General features: G+C 38.4%; 2 long non-coding RNA genes across 5 annotated transcripts in view; one reads left to right on the top strand and one right to left on the bottom strand.

The window, feature by feature from the left end:
• LOC110743116 overlaps positions 1–23,256 on the bottom strand; it is a 123,516-nt gene that overhangs the window by 60,112 nt on the left and 40,148 nt on the right. The window contains exons 2-3 of the long non-coding RNA XR_002521633.2: positions 20,486–20,543; positions 11,271–11,337 (exon numbers count right to left, since the gene is read on the bottom strand). This is a non-coding gene — a long non-coding RNA (uncharacterized LOC110743116). The remainder of the gene's footprint in view (positions 1–11,270; positions 11,338–20,485; positions 20,544–23,256) is intronic.
• Positions 1–23,256, top strand: part of LOC103883816 — a 67,733-nt gene that overhangs the window by 26,533 nt on the left and 17,944 nt on the right. For 2 of the 4 annotated variants that reach the window (XR_002521630.2, XR_002521629.2), the window contains exon 3: positions 22,450–22,683. The exons of 1 other annotated variant lie outside the window; for it this stretch is intronic. This is a non-coding gene — a long non-coding RNA (uncharacterized LOC103883816). Of the gene's footprint in view, positions 1–7,658; positions 8,620–22,449; positions 22,684–23,256 lie in introns of those variants that run through there. One more of the 4 variants, XR_004184334.1, reaches the window with a different exon arrangement.

The raw sequence follows: 23,256 nt of genomic DNA on the forward strand, positions 1-23,256 counted from the left end.
AATTAAGAAGTGATTCTCCACTTTAACAAAAAGATATTTAGCTCCACAAAAGAAAAGGTCGTAGCATTTTAAAAATGAGTACATCCCTTTATACACCTACCTATATTAGGATATTATTATGATATATCGTTTTGTATTAACCAGGGTCCCAAGAGGAAGCACTATGCTAAATTTATTATACCAAATCTCTGTAGCCCAACATTAATTGGTCGTTAACTAAAGTCTTTACCTAGAATATACTCAATGCTGTGCTAGATGCTGAGAAACATTCAGAAGTATAAGATATTTCTATCCTAAAGTGGGTTAAAGTTCTCTTAAAGCTGTGTTAGAAAGATGAGAGATGCATATGAAGTCATAACAAGCACTAAAACCAGAATTTGTTCTAAATGTTAGAGTGCATTCTTCAAGAGCTTTAGGAGACTACAGAAGCCATGAAGCCCAAATCAGTATGGGAAAACTTGAAAAATAGAAAAACTAGGAAAAATAGAAAGTGAAGAAGCAGAACAGACGCTTTCCCCAGATAGAGAGAAGAAATTGAATGTATGCACATTGGAAATAGGTATAGAAGCGAACAAGATCGTCTGCAGACTGAAGAAGTCACCTTCAGAATACAAGGTAGATCCTCCACACTTTGGCTCTTTTTAAACAATGGGCCTATTTTAGATTCTAAATCGACCTAAGCAATTTGAGATGGCAATCCCTTCCACCTCTACTCACTCACATAGACCTTTCTCCAACAGCTCTGAAGACTGAAGACATATGATGAAGATCAGAATTTAGAAAGAAGTTAACTGATAGCACCCGGTAGTAAACAAGACTTCAGCTATTGACAAGACAGATGCAAAAACAGCCTCACTTTTTGCCAATTACATTATCTCCCTTTTTTCCACTAGCAACCAAATCAACCTTGATGGCAGTTTGTAGCAAGTCTCTTGGTGACAGTTCACAAAGATTAACATTAGAGCTGTGATTGTGTGTGGGTTGAAGAGACACTAGGTTTCAAAATCCATAAAATTGTTTTTTCATTACTTGCAACATAATCTAGTGCTTGTCTGTGTTTGTCCCAGCCAAATACGATTCCCTACTAGCTGAAGTGAGTTCTCATTGACCAACGAATTGTAAAAATTACATCATCAAAGCTGTTCCATTAAAAAACCCTCTGATTTTTTTTGGCCTCAGTGCTCTAGGTAAAAGAGTAAAGAGAACATTTTGACCTGGAAATAAGAATATAAAAGCCAAGCTGACATGCAGACAAATGGCAGGGTGACAATGTCACCTAATCACTTCTGTCTCTGGTGCTCCTTCCCCCTTCCAACCCTCACTCATACACCTGTTATTTTAAAGTGGTCCTGCCATTGCCAATAAAGGCAAGGACAACCGATGACTAGGGGGTTGCTTTGTGGAAATCCCAGTTACTGACCTCACTGAAAGGGCTGGGAGGGAATATCATCTTAAAGGAGCATTCATCCTAAAAGGATTTAGTTCGCCCTAAAACAAAATCATGTGTGACTCATTAGTGTGAAGTTCAACCTCCAGCTTCCTTTCGGAAGCAGGTGTGGTCAAATCGGAAGCTGGTTAGGACTAAGCACCCAAATAGGATAAGGATTTTGATATTTTATGTAGCAAGGCAAGATCTAGAATATTAATAAATCCTTCAGCTTTTCTTTAAATTCAGAATCTCTACTCTTTTTTATGTCTGTAGTCTTCTACCTGGCTATACAAAAGAATCATCTGGAAAGGTTTCTTAAAATACTGGCACCTGCACCCACTCCAAACCAATTAAATCAGGATCTCTGAGGGTGAGGCCCAGGCACTGTTAGGCCCACAACTCTCCAGGTGATTCCAAGGTATAATCAACTTTGACTACCAAAGTAGTCCAAGATGCTCATTTGGCCTAATTAAGAACCACTTGGGCTGGGTTGGAGAGTGTAAAATCCCTGTCCATGTTTTGTGCTTGGAGCAGAAGACGGGCTGAGAGGGGATCTGAGGGTGTGCCTGGTCCCAGGAGAAACTGCGGACTCATATCAAGCCAATTATAATCTTTGAACACCAGTGCAATTTGGGGATGAATGTACTACTATTCTTTTACTTTACTAGATGGCATTCTACTCTCACAAAGAGTTTTATCTTCTTCCTTATTTTACTTATCTATTTGTTAGCAGTGTAGACTCATGGATTCTTTATTTAATGAGTTACAATTTTCTGATGCTCATATTGTCCCCACTCCTCTGTCCTTTGGACATGACCCCATCCTTTTATTCTGAGCACTTTCTTATTTTCAAGTATCACAAGATGTTCTGTATTCAGCTTGTATACTCCCTGCACCAGCCATGGACTGAGCCATTTCTCCAAATAGCCTAAGTTCTTTTTAGTAAGGAATGATATTTAGTAAACCAACACCTGTGCTCTAGGTTCATTCATCTGCAAAGCAGAAGCATTACTGCCTCTAAGCAAGTAGTTCACTCAGAAGTTTCTCTCCCTCCAGTAACCCTTCTGCTCCATTCCCTTATACCGAACCTCTTGCTGTTCAGCAATTTCATTAATTTCTGATTTATATTTCCTGGGCCCCTTTTTGGAAAAGTAAATACATGTTTTAATTCTTTTTTTTTTAACCAAAAGTAGCACACTATATATATTTTGCACTTTTTAAAAAATGGAACATTTTGGAAGGATCACGCTATGCCATGTGATAGAGAACTTTGCTTTTTGTTTTTAAAGCTGCATAGTATTCAGTTATGTATATGTACTGCAGGGAAGGAAAGATTCTTTCCTCATCCATTAGTAGGTTCACGGTTGAGGCCCCATAACAAAAGGCAGATTAACAAGAGAAAAGCATGCCCATGTATTTAATGTGTTTACACAATACAGGAAACTTCATAAGGAAATGAAGACTCAAAGAAATAGGTAAACTTTTGTATTTTTACACTTATGTTTGATGGAAAAGTAGACAGCCATGGAGAAGTATGACAGGGCAAAGGGGGTATGATCTAATGATAATAAACTGGGGGGAACTTACAAAGGCCTGTTTGTTAAGATTCCTCTCTGTGTCCCTTTTCTCCAGGTATAAAAAGGGCACCTCTCAAGTGAGGGTCTTATGACCAGCTTCAGAAGAGAAGGGTGGGAAGTCAGAACGTAACCATCTTAGGATTTATAATCTGCTTTGGGGAGAAGAGGGGGAAGGAAAAATGACCTTCCTACTTCTGCTGTTGCTCAAATGCCAAGGTGACATGTTTTGGGGTAGCTTATCAGTACCATATTTATTTAACCAACTACCTATTTTTGGGCATTTGTTTCCAATATTTTGTGAACATATGTTTTCATTTCTGCTGGTCAAATATCGAAGATTGGTATTGCTGGGTCATAGCATAGGTATATGTTTAATTTATTTTAAAAATAGCAGTTTTCTGAAGTGGTTGTACCATTTTATACTCTTATCAGGAATGTATGATAGTCCATAATGTTTCATACCATGGCCAACATTTAGTGCAGTCAGTCTTTTCAATTTCAATTATTCTAGTTGGTGTGGAATATTTTCTATGGTATCCTTTTGTGGGTAAAATTCACTTCCCCCAAGACAATGTTGAGCACCTATCCTTCTTCATAATGGTTATTTATCTTTTTTGATGAAATGTTTGTTCAAGTTTTGTTCATTTTTGAATGGGTTGACTTTTTGTTATTGATTTGTAGGAGTTTTTATGTTTACAGATTTCAAATATATGTATTGAAAATATACTTTCCAAATCTATGGATTGTCTTTTTATTATCTTTATTTCTATTTTTTGAGACGGAGTCTGTCTGTCACCCAGGCTGGTGAGCAGTGGCACAATCTCGGCTCACTGCAACCTCCGACTTCTGGGCTCAGGTAATCCTTCCACCTCAGTCTCCCAAGTAGCTGGGATTACAGGCACGTGCCACCATGCCCAGCTAATTTTTGTATTTTTAGTAGAGCCAGGGTTTCACTGTGTTGGCCAGGCTAGGCTCAAACTCCTGGCCTCAAGTGATCTGCCAGCCTCAGCCTCCCAAAATGCTGGGATTACAGGTGTGAGCCACTGTGCCCACCCTGCCTTTTTATTTTTTAATGGCATCTTTAGATAATCAAAAGTTACTATTTATGAAGTTGATTTTTAATTTCTTTTATAATTAGTGCTTTTTAAATACTATTTAAGAAATCTTTACCCCAAATTTGCAAAGATATTCTCTTATGTGTTTTAGAAACTTTTAAATTTTAACTTTTTTATTTAGATCTATAATTTATCTCAAGTTGATTTTTGAGTATGCCTGAGGTAGTGTTAATACCCTTTTTTTCATAAAATTAAACAGTCTAGTACCATTTGTTGAAAATACTTTCCTTTTCCCTTTAAGTAGCTTTGATGCCTTTGGAAAAAATCAGTTTGCCATGTATATATAGGTCTACTTTTGCACTCTCTATTCTGTTCTAGCTCTCTGTCTATCTTTATACCAATTTCAAGGTGTCTTAAGCAATACAGCCTAATATTGTAGTCATTCCTTGATCTGTAGGGGATGAATTCCAGGACCCCCTGTAGATACCAAAATCTGCAGATGCTCAAGTCTTTTACACAAAATAACATAGTGTTTGCGTATAACCTACACACATCCTCTCATATACTTCTCATATACTTTAAATCATCTCTAGATTACTTATAATACTTAATACAATGTAAATGCTATGTAAATAGTTGATATACTGTGTTGTTTTTAAATTTGCATTATTTTTATTGTGGTATTTTTTTTTATTGTTTTTTTTTTTTCAAATGTTTTCTGTGGTTGGTTGAACCTACAGATGCAGAACCCACAGATATGAGCTGACTGTCTCTTGAAATTAGGTACAGTGAAGCCTCTAACATTGTTTTTTTATAAGATTGTTTTGGCTATTCTAGAGTCTCTTATTTTCCATATAAATTTGGAATCAGTTGTTTTTAATATCTACATTTTAAAAATGTAGAACCAACATTTTGGTTGAAATTTGATTCAATCTATATTTAAATTTGTGGAGAATATCTCAATAATACTGAATTTTCAATCCATAAATGTTCTATATCTCTTATTAATTCTTCTTTAATTTCTTTCAACAATGTAGTTTTCCATGTTGAGGTCTTATATATATTTTGTTTAAATTATTCTTGAGAATGTTATGTTTTGAGTGCTTTATGGATAAAAATGTTTTCTTGTCTTGTTTTTTAATTGTTTGTGACTAACATATAGAAATAATTTTTTAATATTGATCTTGTATACTGAGTCCTTCCTAAATTCACTTCTCAGTTCCAGTGGTTCTTCTGTAGATTCTTTAGGATTTTCTAAGCAAGCAATGATTTCTCCTGTGAATATAAATAGAAGAACAAAAACTTCTCCCTATCTGATCTTTGTACTTTTTCTCATCTTTTTGCACTGACTAGTGCCTCAAATACAAATGGAATGGTAAGAACAAACACTCTTGTTTCCAGTCTTAAAAGGAAAGCATTCAATTTCACAACTAAATATAACCTGTTGATTTTTAGTGAGTCCTCTTTATGAGATTGAGAAAATTTCTATTTTTAATTTCCTGAAAGCTTTTAATCATAAATGGATGTTGAATATTGTGAAATATTTTGTCTGCACCTATTGAAATCAATATATGATTTTTCTCCTTTTTTTAATATGGTGAACTATGTCGATTGACTTTAAAATTTTAAACAAATTCTTTTATTCCTTGAAAACAAATACCTAGGCCGGGCGCGGTGGCTCACGCCTGTAATCCCAGCACTTTGGGAGACTGAGGCGGGCAGATCACGAGGTCAGGAGATCGAGACCATCCTGGCTAAAACGGTGAAACCCCGTCTCTACTAAAAATACAAAAAAATTAGCCGGGCGTGGTGGCGGGTGCCTGTAGTCCCAGTTACTCGGGACGCTGAGGCAGGAGAATGGTGTGAACCCGGGAGGCGGAGCTTGCAGTGAGCTGAGATCCGGCCACTGCACTCCAGCCTGGGCGACAGAGCGAGACTCGGTCTCAAAAAAAAAAAAAAAAAAAAACCTAATCATGATATAGTCATACACACAGACACAGACACACACAGACACACACACACACACACACAAAAGAACAAACATACTGCTGGATCCTATTTTCTATTATTTTGTGAAGGATTTCTGTGCCTGTGTGCAGAGAAGATATTTGACTATAGTTTTCTTTGTGTGCTATTGTTTTGTCTGGCTATATTATCAGGGTAACATTGGCCTCATAGAATAATATAGAAAGTATTCCCTTCAACTCTACGTTCCGAAAGAATTTGTGTAAAGTTGGCAATATTTATTTCTTAAGTTGTTAATTGATTTTGCCAGTGAAACTATCTGGTTGTATAGATTCTTTGTGAGATTTCTGGTAATAAATTCAATTTATTTTATAGAACTATTTATATTTTCCATTTCTTCTCATGTTAGTTTGACACATTGCATTTTGAAGAAATGTTTCTATTTTATCTAAGTTGTCCAATGTCACTGGTTTAATGGCATTCATAATATTTCTTCTCAGATTATAACAGTCCTTTCTAGAATTTCTGTAGCTCTTATAAATTTACAACATATAATATTGTAATTAGTGCAGAATAAAGTAATTTTAAGTGTGTCAGTTTTTATTTCCACAATTAGATTGCAGGCTTCCTATGAAAAGGAACTATTACTGAATCTGCCTTCAACCTTTATCCTAGTTTAGACTAAAAAATGGCAAATGTGTTAACCTGAGAGGATACCAGTCATTATCAATATGTTAGAACCTTAACCTATTGATGTGGAACACAGATGTTAAAAGAAGGTCAGGAAAGACTAAGCAGATAAAACTTGGAGCTGAGCCTTGAAAAGTAAGTAAGAGCTTTCTAGAAAGACTAAATAGGGGGTGAAAGAATATCTAGACAGAGGGAATAACATTGGCAAAGATGCAGAGGCACAAGAGAGCATGGTGTTACAGGATGACAAGACCTGTATCAACTGTAGGAGGATATGGCATCAGGGATAATAAAACAAGTATCTAGGAAAGGCTTTCTGGTATAAATGGGCACTGGCCTGAGTGGGGCACGAGGTCTGTAGGTGTATTAATCCGTTTTCACACTGCTGATAATGGCATACTCAAAACTGTGCAATTTGCAAAGGAAAGAGGTATAACGGACTCACAGTTCCACATGACTGGGGAATCCTCACAGTCATGTCAGAAGGTGAAAGGCATGGCTCACATGGCAGCAGACAAGAGAAGAGAATGAGAACCTAGCAAAAGGTGTTTCCCCTTATAAAACCATCAGATCTTGTGAGACTTATTCACTACCATGAGAACAGGATGGGAGAAACTGCCCCCATGATTCAATTATCTCCTATCCAGTCCCTGCCACAACATAAGAGAATTATGGGAGCTACAATTCAAGATGAGATTTGGGTGGGGACACAGACAAACCATATCAGTGGGCCTGAGGCGACTAAGCCAGGAACCTCTTATTCTCCCCTCCCCTACAACTTTACCTGAAAATGATTTTGAATCATTCTTTCATTTGACAGAATCATACCAGCACTATCATCAATGTTATAATTACCTGGTCCCCTGAAGGCAGGACTTGGTTTGATCTAGATCTTCTCTTCATCTACAAACCACTAATCTGTGTCTCTGTTACTCTTTGCAGTCATGATCATCTGACCTCTTTCCATGGAGATCATTAAAGTAGCATCCAGAAATCTATGGTACAGTGTTCTTTAAACAAACAAACAAAACACCACCTCAAAGGTAGAATTTTAAGGAGAATTACAAACCCTCCAGCCCTTAGCCAAAGATTTGACTCTCCCCAGAGGATAACAATTGACCAAAGGGTATCAAGGGATAAAACTGAGGCCCAGAATAGTTCATAACGTCATGATAACCTGTTATGGGAACTCACCTCCTATTTTTTTTTCTTCTTATTTTTTTCCTGACATTCTCTAACTTTTTAATAAGACAAATGGTCACACTCCACCCTAAATTTATTAAATCTGTATTATCTATCAAAATTTCAGTGTCAGGATCCAACCCCAGACTTTTACTAACACCTGAAGTCCAGTCAATTACTGATTTTATCACTTCCTTCCCTCTCAGCTATGATTGGGGGAGCAATTTTATCACATATGAGGGATGGTCAATAAACTAGATGATTCAAGATTCTGCCTTTTTGGGAGCAGGCCTTTAGTTCTAGAGTAATTAAACAGGTCCAGAAAGAGGAACTGACCAGAGATTATGGGTGTGGATGCCAGCACAACAGCAAGCATGAGCCTCTAATTCTCCCTTCTGGGTGACCCTTGAAGTCAGCTGCCACATCCCCAGGAACTGTGTGGTGGTGGCAGAACAGGAGGTGTTCAGAAGACATGAGCTTCACCCAACAGGTGTAACATCTGAGTTCTAACAATTAAAAGTAAGAGTTTCCCTCCCATTTTCCTGAGAGATGGCCAAAATTATTATTAGACTTTTGTCAAATCCATGATATGGATAAGTCAGTCCCCAAGGTCTGGAAAAGAGGAGAAAGGACAAATACTAGGACTAGAAACTAATCAACTGTAGGTCTGAGGTTGGAAGGGATGTCCATGCTTTGGATGGAATCCCATCTCTGAGGCAGCCCCTCTCTGCTTCCGCTTTTCTCATCAGCATTCCCTTTTGGAGAAGGCAAGGAAAGAGATCTGGCAGCAGCGCATCTGTAGTGACAGTAGTAAGAGAATTATCTTCGGCTGAAATCTAATGACTCTCTACTAGTCAAACTTTTTTTGGTTCTGATACTTCCTCTCATCACCACGTATAAGTTGAACTACCCCATTCATGAAGACATCCCATTTCCAACCCCAGATTATTTCAAAGCGGGAAGTTAAAGCCAATATTTTTATTGTAGAAGGCAGGTTATAGAGATTACTAAATCCAACCCCATTTTACAGATTAGAATGTCAATGTCAAGAGACTGAACGATTCACCTAGATTTATACTTAGTGAAGAGTACAAGACACATTTCTCACCCTTTGAAAAAACTGTGATCCATCCATCACCCAGTCTCCAGCCTAGATACATAAACCGAATAACACAAATACATTGTAATAGGCAACCTTGAAAATGAGCTTATACCAAGGTACTGGGCTGCACTGATATCATTCAAAAACATTAATTGCATATTAAGGCACAATTATGAGCAGTTATTGCCATTTCTATAATTGAACAGTACAATTCAAACAAGAAGAGTAAGAATAGAAGGAGACAGGCTGGAGATCCTAGCAAATATAGCTTTGTACCTCTCTACTTCCTTCAGATTAGAAATCAGTGAATAAGTATAGGCTGGTATTTGCTGAGAGCTAGATATCATATTGCTAAGATGTTACCAGGAGATTCAATTCTATAAATTAAGTAATAAGAACATATGAATAAAGAGAATAGCAGTATATATTTCCTTGGAAGCAAAGACTAAAACATTAACTGATAAGATTTTGCTACTAATTCAAATACAAACACTAATTCTTATTTTGGCAGCTTTCAGTTTATTCCCCACAAGGCCACTCCAGAGAAATCCTCAAAAAATATTTTGTATGCTCTCTCTTCTTTTACCTTTACTATTCCCACTCCACCTTCAAGGACAGAAAGAGGGTTGGAGGGTGATTGTAGAATCATGATTAGATTGTAGTAAGACCTATTTGTGGGGAAAAGAACCTTCACCATTCTTTGTTTTTTCCTTCATGTTAACCACCTTTAAACCTGCTCCAAGTATAAATTCAATTAGAGTGAGTCATATATTGTTGCATAATTTAATAACCTGTTTTCTTATTACGGAAGTTCTTATAGTCATTTTATTTTCATGGTAAAAATAATTAAGGGGACATGGACATAAAAATTTTAGAAAGGCAGTAAAGAACCCATTCAAAATTCTACCACCAAATCATAACCACTGCTAATATTTTGGAGTATATACTTCCAGAGGAATGTGTGTGTGTGTGTGTGTGTGTGTGTGTGTGTGTGTGTTTTCAGGTGTCCTTGCCAGTGTTGATGCCTATAAGGTCCTGGCTTCTTGGTCCTGCCTCAGCCTTATCCTGACCCCTCTGCAGTCAGGACTGATAATATAACAATAGATAGAGCTCCCACCAGCTGGTAGAGTCTGGAACTGATCTTGCTACTGTGATTTTGTGAGGGCCAAGATGAATCTTGGGCTCCTCCTGGAGCTACAGCCTTCCGCCCATTTTGAGTTTGTGCAACCCATAGGACTGGGCAGCTGCCTCACTTTCCTGATTTGTACTTTTGCTCTCCATTCGAGGCCTGGTACCCTGTTTCTCTCAAGCTCCTTGGCTGATACCCAACACACAGTCTTCTTTCTGGGCCACTAAACTCTATGCCCTGACCCCTTGGCTGCTGTGTGCACCTGCCCATGAGCATTTCCTGGAGACTTCAACTGCAACAACCCACCCACCACGTCAGACTCCCCCTGGGTGCTGAAATCAGCAGGCATCTTTGACCCCAACTGGGTCACTTTCATCAGGAACAAACCCTAGGATGGCTTCCCCAAATTTCTTTATTTGCTGTCTAATGTTTTGGGCCATTTGTTTTTCTCTTTCACTTAAAACTTCTACCCTTTACTGAGCACTGGGTTAAACTGTGGTAGGGCAATCAGTGATAACATTTTAATTAATGACTTAGCAATGTTGTTTCAAAGCAATGAAAACTTCAGATTACACTCACACTTTCCTGTAAATGGCTCGGTACCACCTGACACAAATTTGCCCTCACATTATAGCCCTCTAATCCTTGTCAGCAGGAAGGAAAAGAAAGAAATAAAGAACCAAAGGAGATGTACTAATATCATGTTTTCTCCTCTCAGAGAAGAAAGGGCAAAAAAAGTGATATCCTCTCATCCACTAATGGTTAGATGTTGGCTTTGATATGTTTTCATCTGGATCTGAACAAGTGTTCAGGGTACATCTTGCTGCCTTCAAATAACAGATAATAACCCCTCTTTGTGATAACAGAATGGGAAAGCCTATGGTGCTATTTTGCCCAAAGTGATATATATGGTGGGGGGGATTATTCGAAAAGCAAAAAGGTACATTTGCCTAACAGACAAGCTTGGACAAGTTCAAGTGGCAGAAGAAAAATCCTCAGAAAGGTGTTTTGCGACATGCTGAGCCATTAGTCTCTAATGTCACTTTTTTCTCAGAAAAAAAAAAAAACAACAAAACACTGTTTTTGAGATTGTTTCACTAATAAGCACATTGTATTGAAGGGCAGTGAAAGAATCACAAACCTTGTTTCAATCCCAGCTGTCAGCTCTTCACTGGAAGGAAGCCATTTACTTATTCATGGACTGGATCCTAGATGTAAAAAAAAGGAAAGAAAGAAAAAGCGTGTGTAGCTACCAATCAGTGTGAATTGAACATCATTATCTGCTGGCCTCTTCCTAGCAGTTTACAGCAGTATCAAATTCCTACCAGAGATGCAGATGAATAAGGAGCAGGGGCTGCATGCTCAGCCCGTTCAGGGGCTGGGCAGGGAAGTGAATGGGTGAAGTTACCAGTGGCAATGCCCGTAAGAAGAAGGGCAGATGCCTCCTCTGCTGGCCTAATGGGCCAGATGCTGCTCAGCCCCAGCCTGCCCAGGCCACATAGAAAGGCCAGCCCAATGTTGACAAATACTCTGAGGCTTTGCAAGAGAAGATGGAAGGAAATTTGGATATTTATGATAATTCTCCAGATTTTTAAATGTTGGAAATTGACTTAAAGAATTTCCAATCCCCCAGCAAGCCCAACAAGACACATATGGGTGCCAGATGCAACCCTTAGACATCTAGTTTGTGAGCTGCGTTCTAGAGCATGAGGAAGAGGAAGGAGAGAGAGCCATATGGCAGGCTGGGTGAGTTCCTGCAGAGTTGACGTGCACACCCCAGAGAATGTCATCTACAGGGAGGTAGGGGTTACTCAGGAAAGCAAAGACACTCTTCAATCAGGTCAAAACTGATCCTGTTGGGCACAGTCCTTTACTTAAGTTTATCTGTAGTACATACGTATACTAAGCTTGCATATAGTACATATTTAATACTTTACTTAATATACATATATTTACATTAAAAATATACCAGTCCTTTGTATGAGTGAATATATATGCATTTATACATATTCAATGAAATGGTCTTTCTTTCACTCGTTGTTTATCCCTATATGCAACACTACTCACATTGCCTTGCACATAAAAGGGAGCCATTAAATGTTTGTTAAATTTATTTTTAAAAAATACTTATTGAGCTAATATATGCCAAGAACTGTTCTAGGAATCTGAGATAAATTACTGAGCAAGGCAGGCAAAGCTCTCAGTCCTTGAGGGAGTAGAGTTTCAGTGGTTGACAATCAGACAATCAATAATGAACATAATAAATAAGTAAATTATATTTTGTGATAGAAAGTAGCAAGTGCTACAGAAAGAAAAGTAAAGTAAGGTAAAGAGAACTAGGATTACTGAAAGAGGTACCTCTTGCGGTATTAAATTGGGTGAAATTTTGTATTTTAAAAAGCTAAGCCGGGCGCGGTGGCTCACGCCTGTAATCCCAGCACTTTGGGAGGCCGAGGCGGGTGGATCACAAGGTCAGGAGATCGAGACCACGTAAAAAACCCCGCTTCTTTACTAAAAATACAAAAAATTAGCCGGGCCGGTGGCGGGCACCTGTATCCCAGCTACTCAGGAGGCTGAGGCAAGAGAATGCATGGAACCCGGGAGGCGGAGCTTGCAGTGAGCCGAGATTGTGCCACTGCACTCCAGCTGCAAGCAACAGAGCCAGACTCTGACCTCAAAAAAAAAAAAAAAAAAAAAAAGCTAACTATGCTGATAGCTAATATTAGTCCAATTTTAATTGAATAGCTAATATAACTAAAGTGACTCCTAATTTCAAATCTTTTTATTATTTTGGTGTTCATATACCTACTAGTTGGCAATCAAATAATCAAAAGAAAAGATTATTTGTTCATTTATTCAGCTTTTCTTTACTGAACATCTACTAGATGCAAAGCGTCAAGTATCAAGTATCAGGTACAGAAGGGAGGACATGGCAGAGACAGTTAGAAAAGACCTTGGTAACACAAGCTCAGGAACATAAACTTCTGTATAGAGATATTGGCCTTTTCTCTGCCCCATTCCCCCGGTCCTTATAAGGACCAACTTGGCTTTCATCATTCTTCAGAGTGGTTGAACTCAGGGAGAAAAGCAACCTTCCAGCCTGTCTTCCCACCAATCCATGTCTATTGGGAGCCATGTCTATCCATCCCCATGGACTTGGGCTACCTCCTGTGCAATTCACTCCATCTGGTCAGAAACATAAGACCATGGAAGGATTACGTCAATGTGGTCTCCCAGCATGATCTCAAAAGCCAAGGCTCTCATATCTTTGTGATTCTCCTTCCTAACAATATAATTTAATGTGCATATATTTTTTAATTCCCTCCAGAATGATACATGGTGTGTGATGGTAGAGACAGGGCAATGACAAGACTAAATATGTATGTCCTTCACATTTTACTAGATTCTTGTGAGAATCAAATGAGCTATGGTAAGGAAGAGCTCTCTAAACTTTAAAGTTCTGTTATAATAATTTCAACAAGAGCTAACACTTACCAAGTTGTTACCACATGTCAACAGTGGTTCTACTTTACATATATTAACTCAGTTAAGGCTCATCACAGTCTGTGAGGTGGGTGGTATTATTTTTCTGATTTTCTAAATAAGGAAATCCAGATACAGGAGGTTCAATGACTTGCCCAAGGTCACACAGTTGTCAAGTGGCATAGCCAGGAATCTACCTAAGCTATCTGACTCCAGAAACAAAGCATTTAACTCCACCTGTAAATGCTACTACATGACTTATACAAGCATGGTCCATTCCACAATATTCATTATCTTCAATATGCAAAGCACCAAGCTAAGTAGCATAAGAAATATATAGAGTAAACCTTCAAGAAGCTAATGAATTTACAGATGAACCTTAAAGTCATTAAAAGCACGTTTGTATACACGGACACCATACATCCACTCCTGTGCTATTTCTTGACTCCTTACCATCAGTAAAACACACATGAGAGTTCTTAAATTAGAGGAAGAGAGTTCACATATGAGAGGGCAGAACCAAGCTCAGTGGTCTAGGGTTCTTGGGAACAGGATGAGTGCTGTAGATGTTAGATAGCTAGAAACTAAATCTTCCACCACCAATGGCCACTCCAGAGATGGCTTTTGAATTGGAGGCAGAAGTGGACAGATAATTCTGTGACATTTCTTCAATGTCACATTTGAAATTAGATCAATATTGCAACCTCCCAAGTGATGCCAGGGAATAGTATATATTCCAAGAGTACATATTCCTTCAAAGAGGGGTAAGGGGAGGATGTAGGAAGATCCTCACAAACATATGTTTGCCTCACTCCCACTCCCCAAACACTCTGGTCCAAGCTGCTTTGGGGCCTTTACTGGTCTTTGTGCGGTGGAAGAAAGTGCTGGTTGAAGCTTTTCAGGGATTCATTTAAAATTCATCCCCCTAGTAACAACAAAACACTGATTTCTAAAAAATATTCATTGAAGTATCAATACACTTAATTTCATTATTTTACTTCTGAAACCCCCCAATAAACGTTATATTATGGTTGGTCTCCTTCAGTGACCCACTGCTGAAGTCCTTCCACAATCCAAAAATTTTTAAATATAAATTCTAATGTGTATCAGTATCTGCATATCACAATAAGGAAATAAAACAATGATCCGCTTTAATTCTATAGGTATCTGAAGACATGCTGAGTTAGGAAGTGCTTAGAAAGGTGGCTGTAAGATAAAAGTTGTGCAGCTCAGATTTGGACCTCTAAAATGCACTGTGAAGAAGCCCCCAAGGGTCTGCTCTCCAGAAAGGGTTTACTCTTCCAGATAGGTCAAGTCTGAAAACAAAGAAAACTTAGAGCCCTCAGCGTCCACCCTGATTCCTTGTTTCTTTCTCAAACTGTATGGGAGTCAATCAATGTTAGCCTTCTCGAAACAAATGATTACAGAAAATAAGAAGTCTCTTTTACAAAAACAAATTCAGATGAATCTCTCCATGGCAAACATAACCTGAACCTCCCAAATCTCTGGGCCACTATCGCAGCAAATGGGACAACCCAACAGCAATGATCCAGAGAAACAGTGGACTATCCCAAGTGGGAGGTACCAAGCCCTGGAGAGGCTGAATTGATTCCTCAAGATGCCTGATTCCGCCTGGCCTAAACCCATGGGAATCAGCGGCGCCATCTAAGTAAATGAGGATTTTTGGGCTGGTCAACCAGCGTAGTTCAATTGTTTCATTTAAAAATCTTAATAAAGTCTTCCTGTAAAGAATCCTCAGATATTTATACCCAACTATTCTCAAAAATCCCTGAACTCAGAAAGCAAATCTTAGCTTCTGAGAGTTCTCACTTAAATCACAAATAAATGCTTTCTCAAATAAACTGTATGCCACCACCACCACCTCTCCCCACATCCTTGTAGGCAGATAATACACATTCAGTATCTCTTTTATTTTCCAAAAATATTCTGAATCAACTTTAGCTGCCTCAAAACATGCTTGCACTGACTGGTTTACATCTAGCAAACCTGAATTCTATCTAAAGCTAAATGTTATTTAAAGCTAGCTATTTAAAGATAGCAAATCACTAGCTTTATTGGGCCAGGGGAGATTGATAGGGAATCTTTCAGTCTGATGTTTAAAAATATTTTACATTCATAAAGAAACAATTGCCCTAATTTCAATATTTACCAAAAATGTCAACAGATGAAAACAAAGGAATAAGGCTCTGTTTTCAAACCTTACTCAATTTTCTCAATATGTATGTATGCCTGCAAACAGTTTAGGTCATAAACCACAATCTACATTTTCTATTTGTCTCTTAATTCCAATCTCGAAATTACTCACTATCCAATATACAAGTTGTGTCCTCCAAAATTAGGTAAGAAGCTGTATCTTTTTTGGTGGCATGTAGGAAAGTGTAAAGCCTGTCATGACAGGTAATCTGATACTACTAAAATCAGATGGATAAGAAAGGGAAAAAAGGTGGGGCACAATGGCTCACACCTGTAATCCCAGAAATTTGAGAGGCCAAGGTCGGCAAATCACTAAAGGTCAGAAGTTCAAGACTAGCCTGGCCAGCATGGTGAAACCCTGTATCTACCAAAAAATACAAAAATTAGCCCAGCGTGGTGGCATGCACCTATAGTCCCAGCTACTCTGGAGGCTGAGGCACGAGAATCGCTTGAACTCGGGAGGCAGAGGTTGCAGTGAGCCAAAATCTCGCCACTGCATTCCAGCCTGGGCAACAGAGTGAGATCCTGTCTCAAAAACAACAACAAAAAAACAAGACTGTTACTTCACCCTAAAAAACTGACATGACTGCTTGAAATGATTGATTATGGAGTTAAAGATTCATCTGTTCATGTTCACTGCTTAGTAAGTCATTTGCTTCATTGCATTTGAATAACTAAATTGAACATTTTTTCCTCTATATAGCTTTATTGTTGATACTGACTTCCAGTTATTAAACAATACTGTAGGTAGAATATCTTCATGACTACAAAGTAAGGAAAGAGTTATTAATCAGGAAAAAAACAACTAACTATAAAAAATTAATAAATGTTAATATATTAAAATAAGAATTTGTGTTCGTCAAAAAGCATAATACTAGAGGGAACAGAAAAACTGCAAGTAGAAAATATTAGAATTTTTTTTTGAGATGTAGTCTTGCTCTGTCACCCAGGCTGGAGTGCAGTGGCTTGATCTCCACTCACTGCAACCTCCACCTCCTAGGTTCAAGCGATTATCCTACTGCAGCCTCCCAAGTAGCAGGGATTATAGGTGCGTCCCACCACACCCGCCTAATTTTTGTATTTTCAGTAGAGTTGGATTTCACCATGTTGGCCAGGCTGGTCTCAAACTCCTGGCCTCAACTGCCCTGCCCACCTCAGCCTCCCAAAGTGCTAGGATTATAGGCATGAGCCACCGTGCCCGGCCTAGAATTTCACGAAGTATTTCTACAAATCTTTAAGGAAAAGGACATTCCAATAGAATGGGTAAAAACCTGAACAGATCTTGCACAAAACATAATATCCAAATGGGCAATTAATGAATGTGAAAGTGCTTAATCTCATTGATCATCAGGGAAATACAAAATAAAACTACAATGAGATAAGACTAAACAAACAAGACAATGAAAATAGCATAGAAGGAAAACAGTGTCAGTGAAAAGGTAGAGTCATAGGAACTCACATACACTGTTGGTAGAAATGTTAATTGGGTGGAAAACTAGCAGTATCTGCTAAGCTGAACATATGTGTACCGCATGATCAACACATGTGTGCATGTGTTAACCAGAGACAGCACTAGAATATTCATAGAACACTGATAATAGCTGCAAGTTGGAAACTACTCAAATGCCTATCAACAATAGAATGAATAAGCAAAATGATATATTCACACAACAAAATACCATATAGCAATAAGAATAATCACCCTATAACTGTATATAAAAATATGGATGACTCTCACAAACAATGTCAAGTGAAACAAGCCAGACACAAAATATATACTATGATTCCAGTAATATAAACTATAAAACTGGCAAAACTAGTATAATCTGTTAGAAGTGGTTACCCTTGGGAATGAGGAGGCAGGCAAAGAAGAGGGTTTCTGAGTGCTGGTAATATTCTGGTTTTTGATGTGGGTGTTGCTTACTGGGGGTAATCATTTTATAGGAGAAACCATCAAGTAGAACACTTGTAATTAGAGTGTTTTCTATATTTATACTATTCTTCCTTAGTTACTAATGAATAAACAAATTGGACATAACTAACTTGCATTTTCATAAAAGCACTTTCAGTCCTCAGAGAAAACTGTGCATTTTAATAGATAAAATTTGTATTTCTTTACTAGACCACTTTGTAATTGAGAAAATATATTCTTTCAAACCCTTTCTTTTTTTTTTTCAGATGAGATCTCACTCCACCACCCAGGCTTGAGTGCAGTGGTGCGATCTCGGCTCACTGCAACCTCCAACTCCTAGGCTCAAGTGATCCTCCCACCTCAGCTTCCCAAGTAGCTGGGACTGAGGTGTGCACAACCATACTTGGCTAATTGAAACACTTCCTTCTATCACAAAAAAAGCAACAAGTACCAAACATTTACAAACAATGTACTTTTTTTTTGAAGAGGTGCAATAATTTCTCTCAGTAAATTAAACAAGTAATAAAAAGTCTTCTGTGTTAATGGTAATATTTTGGTATACCCAATACTTTGTTTGCTAAAATATTATTTTCACACATAGTATCTCTCCCTTGAGCCATAATTGATAAATAGGGCAAGTATTGTTATTATTCCCATTTTATGGATAAGGAAAATGAAGTTCAAGGCTCAGTGTGTCCAGGGTCACAAAGGTAATAACTTGCATTGCCCAGATTCAAAATTTCTGATGGAAAATTAATTCACTATAATAATATTGTAAGTTGAAATATTGTAAGCCTAACTATTATAAGTTGAAAATGAGTTTATTACATCTAAACTATCAAACATCATAGCTTAGCATAGCCTACTAGTCACATGACTGCTTAGATCATTTATTTTTTTCTGTATTTCTAATAATTTGCCTGATATGAAATAATCTCCCTCGTGATTCTAGTTTTATTCCTCATCCATTTACCAAAAGCCAAAGTGCTTCTTAGTGAAGTAGCCTGAAATATTAATTGACAAATTTTTTTCTTGTTTGAATATTTTTATGTTTGATGCCAATTTTTCTTTGGTTTTAATCTGGCAAAACTTACCGATAGCTCCTCAGTGTGTTAAAACATGTCCACTTGAGGTGGCTTATCTTTGTTCCCAGACAATTAAAACAACACTATAATACCTGGGTCACCTTTGACTTTGTATTCAATGTCTTCATCTTGAAAGTTAGAAGGTTAAAAAACAAAAAAAGGAGGGTGCTATATGATGAATGTGAGTCCACCTATACTGTGGATTTAGAGTTGTGCTCTAAAATCAGGCACAGTTTTCTTTAATAAGGAATATTTTAGTAGAACTAAGGACTTCAGACTCTATGCAGCTTCTGAATTTTCCAGAATGCCCCCACTAATTTCTATTCCTTATTGTTGAGCATGACCTATCTACTCTCCCAACCCAGCTATTAATCTGACAAAGTGTTTCCCAGCTCACCCAGAAATACGTCAAAAGCCATAGTTCAAAGTGATATATGGATGCTCCTCGATTTATGATGGAATTACATCCTAATAAACCCATCATAAATTGAAAATATTGTAAGTTGAAATGCATTTATTACACATAACCTATCGAACACCTTACTTTAGCCTAGCCTACTTAAATGTGCTCACAACACTTACATGCATTTGCCTAGCCTACAGTTGGGCAAAATCATCTAACACAAAGCCTATTTTATAATAAAGTATTGAATATTTCACATAACTTGTTGAATACTATAGTAAAAGTGAAAACAGAATGGTTGGATACGTGCTCGAAGGACAGTTTCTACTGAATACGTATCACTTTTGCAGCATCATAAAGTTGAAAAATCATAGGTTGAATCATCGTAAGTGAGGGATCATATGTAATTGCTTTCAAAGAACATAGTACTACAGTGATTCCAAAAATGTCTCCAATGGTCCTAGAATAGTTGCTAAAATAAGTGTCAACTGTTCTTGTTGATTAGAAGAATCTGCCATGTTTGGGTGACTTTTAGAATTTGGAGACTGAGGTCTTTAATTCATAACCAATGGTGTTAGGTTTTTTGTGTTTTTTTGTGTTTTGTTTTGTTTTTGCTGCCATAAAAATTATAGCAAATTTAGTGGCTTAAAACAATACAATTGTATTGCCTTAGAGTTCTGTGGACAAGAAGTCCAGTATGAGTTTTACTGAACTAAAATCGTGGTGTCGGCAGTCCGTGTGCCTTTCTGGAGACTCTAGGGGAGAATCCATTTCCTACTCACTAGAGTTGTTGGCAGAATTCAGTTCCTTTTGGTTACAGGTTATAGGCTGAGGTAGTTGTTTCTTTGCTGGCTGTCAGCTGAGGGCTATTCCCAGCTTCTAGAGGTCCCCTTCCTGCATCTTCAAAGCCAACACTGGTGGGTTGAGCCCCTCTAACATTGAATCTCTCTGACCTTCTCAATCTCCTCCACTTTTAAGTTCTCATGTGATTAGATTGAGCCTACCTGTATAATTTCCACACTCAAATTCTGTAGCCTTAATCACATCTGCCAAGTACCTTGTGCTCTGTAAGGAAACATGTTCACAAATTCCAGAGGTTAGGATGCGGACACCTTTCAAAAGCCATTAGTCTTTCTACTATGCCAATTTTACATACCCCTTGCTGAACAATAATTTCCTATATTGAAGAGAATAAGCTTACCAAAAGATTTGTAATAAATAAAATTTTACGACTGGTGAATGAATTTTACAGAACTTACATTGAAATGTATTCTTTTGCTTGATTCATCTGTTTTATTCTCATCTGCTACCAGTAGTCTATATGGAGAGATGAAAAAAATAAGTCAATGCTATGGGCTCACATTCACATGTTGAAGCCCTAAGCCCCAGTGTGATTGTATTTGGAGATGGGGCCTTTGGGAGGTAATTAGGTTTAGATGAGGTCATGAGAGTGAGGTCTTCATGATGAGATCAGTGTCCCTTAAAACAGAGATACCAGAAATCAAGCGCTTGCTCTCCTGTGCGCACTCTCCCCCTTTCTCTTTCTGTGTCTCTCTCTCCTCCTCCCTTTCTCTGCCATGTGAGGACACAGAGAGAAGGTAGCTATCTGCAAGTGAGGAAGTAGGCCCTCATCGGAACTCAACCATGCTGGTACTCTGATCTTAGACATCTAGCTTCCAGAACTATGAGAAATAAATTGATTTTTGTTTAAACCACACAGTCTATAATATTTTGTTTGGCAGTGTGAGCAGACTGAAACAGTCAGAAAAGTAGATGTAAATAAAAGAGATACATCCCCTATTTTCAATTTAAGGAAATGTAGTTTCACAATGGAGGTGGCATAACCCCCTTCAAAAAGCAATAAACTTTAGCTTCCGTTAGAAATCCTCTTAATCACTGATTTTTACTAGCTAAGAGCAGAAAAATCTTACCTAACTATATTGAGATTTTCTAAAATGGTTTGAGACCTTCAAAATATTATTTATAATAATGATTGCCTCTTCTATATGATTATAGATCAGGACCTTGTCAAGTAGCAGTAATAACGTCAAGGAGTAATTTCTTTGAACGTGAAACTAATGCAAACTATATAAAACTTGCACAAATTTTTAAGGCTTAACAATTAATCTCTCAGGCCAGGCATGGCAGCTCACACCTATAATCCCAGCACTTTGGGAGGCCTAGGCGGGCAGATCACTTGAGGTCAGGAGTTTGAGACCAGTCTGGCCAACATGGTTTGGTCTCTACTGAAAATACAAAAATTAGCTGGGCATGGTGAGGGGTGCCTATAATCCCAGCTACTTGAGAGGCTGAGGTAGGAGAATTGCTTGAACCTGGCAGAAGGAGGTTGCAGTGAGCCTTGAGCCACTGGGTGACAGAGCTAAGCTCCATCTCAAAAAAAAAAAAAAAAAACACAAACAAAAAATGATTTATCTGCCTCCACTGCACACAGAATAATTTTCATAAGTTTCATGCATGGAACAGTGAGGATGGCTAATAAACTGATTGATCTATGTGTTTCAAATTTTAAAATCTAAAAAATATTGGTTATTTATTTGCTTTTTTAAAGATCAGGGCAATCTCTCAATAACATGGTGGCAGGATAAAAAGAATATACACGCCTGTAATCCCAGCACTTTGGGAGGCCGAGATAGGAGGATCACGAGGTCAGGAGATCGAGACCATCCTGGCTAACACGGTGAAACCCCGTCTCTACTAAAAACACAAAAAATTAGCCAGGCGTGGTGGCGGGCGCCTGTCGTCCCAGCTACTCGGGAGGCTGAGGCAGGAGAATGGTGTGAATCGGGGGAGGCAGAATTTGCAGTGAGCCGAGATTGCGCCACTGCACTCCAGTCTGGGCGACGGAGCAAGACTCCGTCTCAAAAAGAAAAAAAAAAAAAGAAAGAAAAGAAATAGAGTAAACACAAAGATAAAGATGTCCATTTTGTGGGCAGCTACACCATGGCATAGTATCAGGGACCCAGGAAGGTCCTTTTGGTAGATAGTTCTAAAAATTCTACAGCAGTTTCTGTCTTTCGTGTACAACATGCCATTCCCTCAGCTGAGAGGTAGAGTTTATTTTTTCTCCCCTTGAATCTAGACTGGGCTTGCAACTACTCTGAATACAGCAAAAGTAATATTCTATATACTTCTAAGCCCAGACCTTAAGAAGATTGGCAGTTTCTACTTCCTTCCTCTTACAATATTCTTCCCTGGAACTCAGCCACCAATCCATGAAGAAGCCCAAACAGCTACATGAAGAAGCCCACATGGAGAAGAACCCAGGCGGTTGGCCAACGCCTCCAACTTAGCTCCCATATGGCAGCCAGAATCAACTGCCAGCCACATGTCTGAGGCCATCTGGACCCTCAAGCCATCCTAGTACCCCAGGCAACACCACATGAAGCAGAAGGATTGTCCTATTCAACTAAAATAGGAAGGAAAAAAAAAAAGCAAGGTAAGAAGGAAGGTGAGCATTACAGTTTTAAATAGAGTATCCAGGGGAGACCTCAAGAGAAAGATGAACAAGGGAATTCCTATCGATAATATGGAGGAAGATGTACCAGGCAGAGGGAACAGCCAGTGCAAAGGTCCTAATCTATGAGCACCTGGCATGTTTGAGATAATCAACGAAGCCAGTATGGTTTCAAAAAGGTGATCAAGAAGAGGAGTGATCCAAGAGGTAACACAGGTTCATAGAAGGTGGGGATCTAGAGTGGGATAAATGTGGGACCCCCAAAAGACATGCCCACATCCTAACTCCAGGAACCTGTAAATGTGACTTTATTTGGAAAGAGTTTTTACAAATGCAAATAATTTAATCATCTCAAAATGAGATGATCCTGGATTATCCAGGGGCTTAAATACAGAAAGGAGTGTCGTTATAAGAGGAAAGAGAGGGCTGTGTAAAGTGGGAGGTAGAGATCAGTTTCACTGCCACAGGCCAAGGAACGCCTAGAGTCATAAGAAGCTGAAAGAGGCAAGGAAGGATTCTCCCCTAGAACTTTCAGTGGGAGCATGCCAACACCTT

The sequence above is a fragment of the Papio anubis genome, chromosome 6 (genome assembly GCF_008728515.1).
Source record: "Papio anubis isolate 15944 chromosome 6, Panubis1.0, whole genome shotgun sequence".
Lineage (NCBI taxonomy): Eukaryota > Metazoa > Chordata > Mammalia > Primates > Cercopithecidae > Papio > Papio anubis.